The 8,882-nt window shown below is 46.4% G+C and overlaps 3 non-coding genes across 3 annotated transcripts; 1 reads left to right on the plus strand and 2 right to left on the minus strand.

The window, feature by feature from the left end:
* Positions 1-2,673: 2,673 nt before the first annotated feature.
* TRNAS-AGA lies at positions 2,674-2,755 on the minus strand. The gene has a single exon. It is a non-coding gene; the product is annotated as a tRNA-Ser (tRNA).
* A 1,234-nt stretch (positions 2,756-3,989) lies between these two features.
* TRNAS-AGA lies at positions 3,990-4,071 on the minus strand. The gene has a single exon. It is a non-coding gene; the product is annotated as a tRNA-Ser (tRNA).
* A 2,172-nt stretch (positions 4,072-6,243) lies between these two features.
* LOC121159107 lies at positions 6,244-6,351 on the plus strand. The gene has a single exon (XR_005884311.1). It is a non-coding gene; the product is annotated as a U6 spliceosomal RNA (small nuclear RNA).
* Positions 6,352-8,882: the final 2,531 nt, after the last annotated feature.

Genomic DNA, 8,882 nt, shown 5'->3' on the forward strand with positions numbered 1-8,882 from the left:
GGTGTGGCCTGGCAGGTGTTACCGCCAGAATTTGTAGGTGTTCCCGATGAAGACAGGTGAAAATTAGATCCACGCTTTAAGTTAACTATTACTGGACTCTAAAGTATTTGAACACAACTGAACCCACATGAGTACTTGAGGCAATGTTAGCAGTCACTAAATATCCCGATAATTTTATGCCTACTTCCATGGTGTTCCTTTGGCCATGTTTATTATTTTTTTTTAATTTTTACTTTTTATAATGATTACATGGTTGATCAGGGTGGGAAGGATCAAGGTTTGGGGAAAATTGGGCGAACTCATTGTTTCCAATTTGCTATTTCTTCTTCTTCTTTCCCTGCCCCCTCCCCTCCCCCAGGGAGAGACAAGGGGGAAGCCAACATCCCTTTCCACGTGTGACAGTATCCAGGGATGAGGAATCGCCACCTCATATCAACCCAAGGTCTCAATGTGTATATATTCTGAGGGATTTATTCACTTACTTGCTGAAATGAATCCTTATGTTGTTGCAAGAAGCTGCCATTAATCTATTTCACATTAGCTGTTTTGTAATACTGATCATCGAATATACCAGAGATAATTCAATTAGCACCTGTTCATGGGAAACCGACAAAGCTGTCTAGAATTTAAATGTGATTTTTGAATTGTCTCAGTTCTTGGGCCCCAAGAAATTAAAAATCTCTGATGTGGCAAGCATGTATGTAGCTGACAGTTGATAACTTTGAGCTGCCACTTTCTCTCTACGTGTGTTTTAGTGAAGAATGATCATTGACTGTTTAATATCAACCTAGCCTTCAAATGTTTCACGAATTTCTAATGCTAACTTCCGGCACAGTTCTGTCACTCAGCATGGGACGCCATTTCTAGGCCCTGGACTGGCACTGTCTCTTAACGGTGTAACTGTCCACTGTACTTAGCAGGCATCTGTTCTTGACCCTGGCCGTAGAGCCATTCTATGTGAGCCTTACTTGTTTCTTCTGAAAGAAAGCTTACCCTGGTACACGGGGCAGAGCTCAGGCCGCATTGCCACAGCCTGGCTTCACAGAGATCATCACAGCCATTGGAACTGCAGGCACGGATACAGAAGACTGGGCGTTCTGAACCTCGCACATCTACATCCCACCGTCTGAGAGCTGAACGAGTCCAACTCAAAGGGGCGAGCAGCTTGCACATCTGCTTGCCTGTTGGAGTTGGACTGCCTCCCCTTCCCAGGCCCAGGTATGGCATGGTGAGACAGTTTCTCTCGGGTTCTGTTGTCAATAGAGGACAGATGCAAGCCTGAGACAGGCTGCAGTTCTGCCTGCAGTGGCTGCAAAGCCAACCGCTCTTACTTACTTTAAGAATTTTTAATATTTCCTTCATCATCGCTGTTTCTCTAAAGTAGTAGACTTTTGCAAAGAAGATACTGCCTGTCTTTATGGCACCAAAATGGCAAGTCTCACGTCTCAGCAGCAATGACAACACTCGGGGCAAATGCAGACCCTGGGACTTAAGAGCATGAACTGCCTGGCATCTACTTTCCCGCCCCCCAACAAGGAGAGAATCTCACAGATCAGTTATTTGTGGAGCCTTCAGCGTGACGGTGGAAAACCAGCTAAACTGGAGGTTCCGTTTGCCCTCTGATTTCATTCCACTCTGTTGATCCTACATCCCGTATGCCTGTAGCAACCCAAAGGTGTACTGGGAGAAATCCACAGCCCAAGAGCCATCTGAGAATGGAGGGAGGAACTCAAAGAACTGGTTGGACTAGGACCACAGCCTCAGGCTGAGCTGCACATTAGATCATCTCATTTACAAGTTAACTCGACTTGGCCACATTTGAAAGATTGTTTCTGCAGCCATCACGTGCTTCAATTACAGCTCAGTTACGGCGGATGCGTCAGTGAAGTTGGGCAAGGTGACACAAGCAAGATTCTGCACTGAGGGTCTGGTGACCATGGACTTCCCTGGTACCCGTGAACGTCCTGACGTGGTTTCCACAGTCGTTGGTTTTGTGTCAGGGACAACTTTCTGTGAGAGGTTGAATCTGTGAGAGGTTATTTCACCTACCATAGGGTGTTGAACCAGAATAAAAGACTCTGCTTCTTTGAATGGGAGGAAGAAAATGTTTCATTTATTGTTATTTTTGGGGAACACATAAGTGACTGTGGGAAGATGTGGACTACAGCTTCCTCCTCCTGTGACAGGCTTCTCTCATAGGAACCCAGCATCTGTCTCTCCAATGAAAAAGCCACAGCTGGCAGTATTCGCAGGCAAGGTTGCAATAATCACAGACTTCAAAATAACTTTTAGAAATTTGCTAGCTCCATTTGACCAACACTGTTGTCCCATTTATTCACAAAGTTTTTGTTGGTTGGTTGGTTTTTTTGCTTTGATATTCGCTATCTTCTGAAAATAAACAGGCACCATTTTAAGGATCTACTTCCGCAAGATGTCTCCTGTTCTTGGAAAGACATGGACCCAGCCCTTTCTTCCAGTTGGAATATTCAAATTCTATCAACCTAAAAATTACAGCTTGCAGTTCTGCTTGTACTTTCCAATTTATCTCTGTCAGCTATAAGCAGTTTCTCTGCACATCTGCATGCTCACCATGGCTGCCATTGGACTCTTAACCCAGGACCTGTGCTCCTAGCTGGCTTGCTTCCCAAAGTGTTGGGTTTGTAAAAGACACATCGTAGTCGGCAGGATTCGAACCTGCGCGGGGAAACCCCAATGGATTTCTAGTCCATCGCCTTAACCACTCGGCCACGACTACCTGCATAGCATTTATGCTGTCAAAATGAAATAGCTGTGCTGTTATGCAGCTGACTTCAAAAGACCAAAAGACTGACTCACACACCAGGAGGTGTAATCACTGTCCACAAAAATCCTTGTGTGTGCTTACACAGCCTCTTTCCTTGTGGTGTCCCAACACTGGAACAACCAGATGAATGGGTTATTAACCAAGTAACTGGCTACGTCATTATGAGATCTTCATACCATGGAATACTTCTCAGCAGCAAAAACAAATTGGCCCTTGATTTATAAAACAACTTAGATGAGTCACCAAGAAACGAGGGAAAAGAAGTGAAGCCAGTCTCAGAAGGTTGCATTTGGTAGGATTTCATTTATACAGCATGCTGGAAATGATGAAATTCTAGAAAAGGAGAACTGATGTGTAGTTCTCTGGTTTTTAGAGGCATGCACACACGTACTCACACACACCTGAACAGAAGTAAAACTGGGAGAATCCGAAACATATGGGTGGATTGTGGCGAAGTCAGCATTCAGCTTGTGATATCGTAACACTGCAAGATGGCATCATTGGGGGGATGTGGGTGAGTGGGTCTGCACATTTTCTGGAAACTGTATGTGAGCCTGCAATTGTGTCGGATTCTATGTAATCATGAACTATGTAAGTCACACTCCTGGAAATGCGTCTTCGTATCACCAGCCGCAGCATGTGCCACTGTGTTACGTTGCACAGGTCACCTGAAGAACTGAACCTGCACGGTCATTAGGGCTTCAAATACTTTCATGACATGGATTGTGACTGTGGCCGGGCATTTGGCACAGCGAGTGATCTCCCACCCAGGGGCATCCACACCCTGCATCCAAGTACCTGCAGTCCAATCCCAATCTCAGCTGTCAGTTTGATACTATTGTGCACGAATGGAGGCAACCCTATGACCTACGTTCATGGTCGGGTCCCTGACACCGACCTGGGAGACCCGGATGAAGTTCTCCACTCCTGGTTTTAGCCTGGCCTAGCCTTAACTGTCAGCTGTTGTGAATCTGAAGAGAAGATCTGTGTCTCCCTGCTTCTCAAATGAAAATGAAAATAAGTAGATAAAAATGAAAACACGTGAGCCCCCAGGTCACGTGCCGGCCTTTTGCGCAAAGGAGTTTTGTTGTTGTTTGGTGTCTCAAGGGATTGGAAACTCCAGTCGGGGTGCAAGCTTTCTTGCGAACCAGTTCACGGTTCGTCTGACACCAATAAACCAAACTCCCGTAGTCGGCAGGATTCGAACCTGCGCGGGGAGACCCCAATGGATTTCTAGTCCATCGCCTTAACCACTCGGCCACGACTACCCGAAGAATGTGAGTGGCTTTGGGGTAAATGACTTTATCAGACGTCAGCTCTTTCCAAGGCCAAGCTGTCCACCACGACGGGCGTCGATTCAAGGTTTCTGAAGCTTTGGCGACAATCAGATGAGCATCACGCTGCTGCGGAGAACTGACCAGCCACACCGGGTCCTTCAAAGGGACCAGATCCACAAGCCCGGGTGGGCGGAGGCCCCGCAGAGGCTGCGAACCCAGGCTCTGCGTCCCACTTCGGTGCGCACCAGGAACCCTATGCAGGTGCACCCAGTCCAAAGCGCACGTTCTGGCCACTGAATTCGCGGCGCTGTTGACAAGTTGAACCCCGCGCCCCTAAACCCCCTCAATGACCAAGAGTAGTTAAAAAGAAAACGTGTTGTGAGTGACTCTTGAGCTGCCAAAATGAATGAGTTGTAATTCTAGGACGAAGAGACTTTTAGCCAAAGAACGCCAGCCCTCCCCCACTCCCACCCGCCCCGCCAGGATAACGCTTATTTTGCAAAGCACCCTCAACCGCCACGTAGTTCCGCTGTCACCGGGGAGAGAAGTGTGGGCGCTCGCCAGCTCCGGAGACCAGCGGGTCGGATCACCCCCTGGCTCATCCAAGACGAAACGGTCACTCGCGAGTGGTTGCACATTTTCCTGCAGTAGCCGGTGATGGAACTCAGCTGTTAAACCGAGATGTGCTGTCAGTAAGCTTTGGAAGAGCGAGCCGGCGAACAGCGAACGCCTATGAGCAAAGCCCCAAGCGTATGTAAGGTGGCATGCACAATACAGGACTTGCAGTCTCAGATCCTGACCTGAGCCATATCGTCCACCTAGGCTGAACAGGGCTCCACCCTGAGCAAAGCAGAACATCGAGTTACAGCAGAGAATCCAGGCAGTTGACACATCTTGGGGAAATAGATGGGAAACGAGGGGCGCTGGGTCCGTGGCATAGGATCAACTCAAAGCACCCCCGCCAAAAAGTGTCCTCAGTATCATTTAGATGCCAGCCGGAATAATCTCAGAGAAGCAGGTACCATTCAAGTTAAAACAACTTACTGTTCCTTGTACCCCGTTACATTAGTAGTGAGACCAATGTGTCCGGGATCGTGGGATAATCGGTGGTAAGAATCTCTCTCTCTCTGAAAACCTGCCTTTCAAAAAAAAAAAAAAAAAACAAATAAATCTTATAGAAAAGAATACAGATTCAAAATATTTCCAATGTACTTTTAAACAACTTTTTACCGCACCTGACAACCATTGGATTTAATACCACCTGTTTAATTTTCTTTATCAAAAAAAAAAAAAATTCAAGGATGCTTGAAAACATTTGTGGAAAATGAAAATATAAATTTAATTTCGTCCCGAAGAGTTGAAATTCACACATAGTTGTTTCATTATCTGTATTTCTTTTGCATGGGTTGAAGGCCTCTCCTAGGAACAAATATCGAGAAAGCTCAAACCCTCAAGCAAAACGATTTCCCAAACCTTGCAATGTGGAAGTTGTATTATAAACATCCAATACTCAGAAAACTCTCCTCAACCCAACGTTCTTCTAAAATTAATTAAAAAAAAAAAAAAAAAAAAAACCTCAGGTCAATTCCTGCACCCCGACCCCCCTCCCCATACCACCCTGCGAGTCCATAGGTCCACCTTCGACCGTGGAGGCCGTAGTCTCGTCCCATGTCCCAGTGGTGAACCAACTGGGGTTTCCCTGCAAAGGTTCGGCTACCGTGTGGCTACTGCGACGACCCCCTCCTTGCCCCGTGGCCCTTTTGCGTCCCCCTCCAGCGCGGGGTGTAGACAGCTCTCGCCTGAGGTAACACCACAAAGTGGGATTTGATCTGAACACTATCAAAAAGTGCTGTGAACCCAGGTACCCCCAAATTATCATCTTGTGAAATAGATTCAGGGTTAACTATCACTAGCAGCTGAAGTGATCAATAGCAAATCCCGTTTTTGAAGCGCTTGCTGTAACATGATCATGGCAGAGGCTGGCCTGTCTTTCAGCGTGTGGGGAATCCAACAGACCATTGAACAGAGCAGTGGGTAGGAAGGTGGAGAAAGATCTGCAAGACGCTTACCAAAACAAACTGGGAATCCAGGTGTGTGTGTGTGTGTGTGTTTTAAGATTTATTTATTTGTATTGGAAAATCAGATATACAGAAAGGAGGAGATGTGCTCACTTCAGCAGTACATATATTAAAATTGGAATGATACAGAGAAGACTAGCATGGCCCCTGCACAAGGATGACAGAAAGGAGGAGAGACAGAGAGAGCTTCCCTCTGATGATTCACTCCCCAAGTGGCCACACGCCCGGGCTGAGCCAATCCGAAGCCAGCAGCCCAGAGCTTCTTCCAGGTCTCCCACAGGGGTGCTGGGTTTCAAGGTTTTGAGCCGTCTTCAACTCTTTCCCAGGCCACAGGCAGGGAGCTGGATGGGAAGTGGGGTTGCCAGGATTAGAACTGGCACTCATATGGGGTCCTGGCCTGTGCTCCTGGTGAGAACTTTAGCCGCCAGGCTACTGCACCGGGCCTGGGGGCTGTGTTTTGTGTCGCTGAAAGCGCTACCACAATAGAAAGTATTTTACTATGAAAAAGAACCCAAAATATGTAGAAGTGTATAAAGTGTATAAAGTTAAGGTAAGTGCACAAGTATCTCCTTTGTGGGAACTAATAAACTCCAGTAAAAATGTAAAGAGATGACTAACACAGAGTATGAGAGTGTGACCTGCACGGGTGAGACGGACATTGTGGGGTTTGATTATGATACACAGCCTTGGTCTGTTCTCCTGGGGCATAGCAGGCTGTTCTGAAATAAAAACAGGCCCTTGTAAAAGTTAGGAAAGGAAAAGCAAAGCAAATGAGGAAGAGGGCGGGAAGATGGGGACTGCAGGTAGGAGAGAAGGTGGGGGGGGGGGCGCGTCGTTATGCTTCTAAATCTGTAGCATGAAATACGTGCAATTTGTTCACTTTGTTTATATAAAGAAATGTTTTTGAATGAGAAATACAGAGGTAAGATATATTTTAAATTGGTCTTGTGTGAGGGAGAGGAGGGAATTTGTTATGGAGATGAAGAAGAAATCAATCAGTTCAGAGAGTGTGTGTTCAGGCTTGTGTAGAGCTGCGATAACCCCAAGTTCCTGCTAACGTGTCTGGGAAAGCAGCAGGGCATGACCCAAGTCCTTGGGCCCGTGCACCCACACACGAGACCCAAAAGAAGCTCCCGGCTCCAGGCTTCGGACCCACCATTGTGGTCGTTTGGGGGAGCATACCAGCAGGTGGAAGATCTCTGTCTCTCCTTCTCTCTGTAAACCTACCTTTCAAACAAAAACAAAACAAACCTTAAAAGAGATCATCTCAAAACCTAAGGAGGGCTTAAAATTATAACTTTTTAAAAAGATTTATTTATTTTCATTGCAAAGGAGTATATATAGAGAAAAAGGTGAGACAAAGAGAAACATCTTCTATCCATTGGTTCACTTCCCAAGTGGCCACAACAGCTGGAGCTGAACTAATCTGAAGCCAAGAGCCAGAAGTTTCCTTCGGGTCTCCCACACGGGCACAGAATCCCAAAGCTTTGGGCCATTGTGGACTGCTTTCCCAAGCTACAGGCAGGGCGTTGGATTCCAAGTGGAGCTGGGTGCCTATATGGGATTAGAACTGGCGCCCATACGGGATTACAGAGTTTGCAAGGTGAGAACTTTAGCCATTAGGCTACTGTATTGGGCCCCAAATTATATAATCTTTGAAACATGATTTAAAACAAGGAATGATCTTGACATTTTTTACTGATGTTTATATAGCTTATCAGGGTGGGAAGGATCGAGGGTTAGGAGAAAGTGGGTGAGATCACTCTTTCCAAATTTTCTTCTTTTCCCTCCTGTATCTGGGGAAAGGGGAAAGATAAGGGGAGAAACTACACCCAGTCTCCCAGTGCATAGGGAATAGCCCCCCGATACTATCCCAGGGTCCCCAGTGTGGAGCATGCTCTGAGGGTTCTGCTAAAGTGGTTTTGATAGACCCGAAATGCTGTTGATGTTGCTGATCCAACGGTGAGGAACTCCTTCCAAGGGCCATTGGCTGACATAGTCCACCTTAGAGTCTCCATTCGCCCAGATATTTCCTGTTCACTCTTGGCTGGTGGTGTTGTCCAATTTGTTCTACTCTCCTTCCTCTGCTTTGGCACCAGATGTCTTCTGCAGGCCCCAGTGGAGTGCCGTATCCTCCATGTGCACCTGGGCATGCTGTCCACTGCTCCATCTTAGATACTGAGGAGGCTCCGTTCCTACCTCCAAACTGCTCGGTCTCAGCCCCCTCCCTCGCTCACATGCGAGTAGAGTAGCCTTGTTGATGGGAGTCCCTCGATAGTCATTCCTTACCAATTCCAGCTGTGGATAGCATTTGTGGGATATTCATCCATGTGTGAACTGCTGGATAGAAATTATGGAGTTATTTGGAGATGAACTTGGCCCGATCGACTTCTGTGTGTCATTAAAACCTATAGGAAATACCTGTGAGAATGTTTAAAAATAGGATGAGCCTGCCGACACATATATACACATGTATACATACCACATGATGTCTTTCTCCTTAAACTTTCATTTGGAAATATATTAAAGCCCGTAAATTTTCCCAGACTACAATAATAAGTTAAAAACGTGCTTTTACTTAAAGTCACCTAAGATTTTTTTTTTTTTTTTTTACATTTGGATTCTGCGCATGTACTGTGTCTGCCTCTGCGTTGTGTAGACATATGTGAGCTGGCTTCAGCGGTCAGTAGGGTGGGAGTCAGGCACAGCTAGAGATCTTGGTAG

Source organism: Ochotona curzoniae, unplaced genomic scaffold, assembly GCF_017591425.1.
Source record: "Ochotona curzoniae isolate NIBS_2020 unplaced genomic scaffold, NIBS_Ocur_1.0 contig_4064, whole genome shotgun sequence".
In the NCBI taxonomy this organism is placed as follows: Eukaryota; Metazoa; Chordata; class Mammalia; order Lagomorpha; family Ochotonidae; genus Ochotona; species Ochotona curzoniae.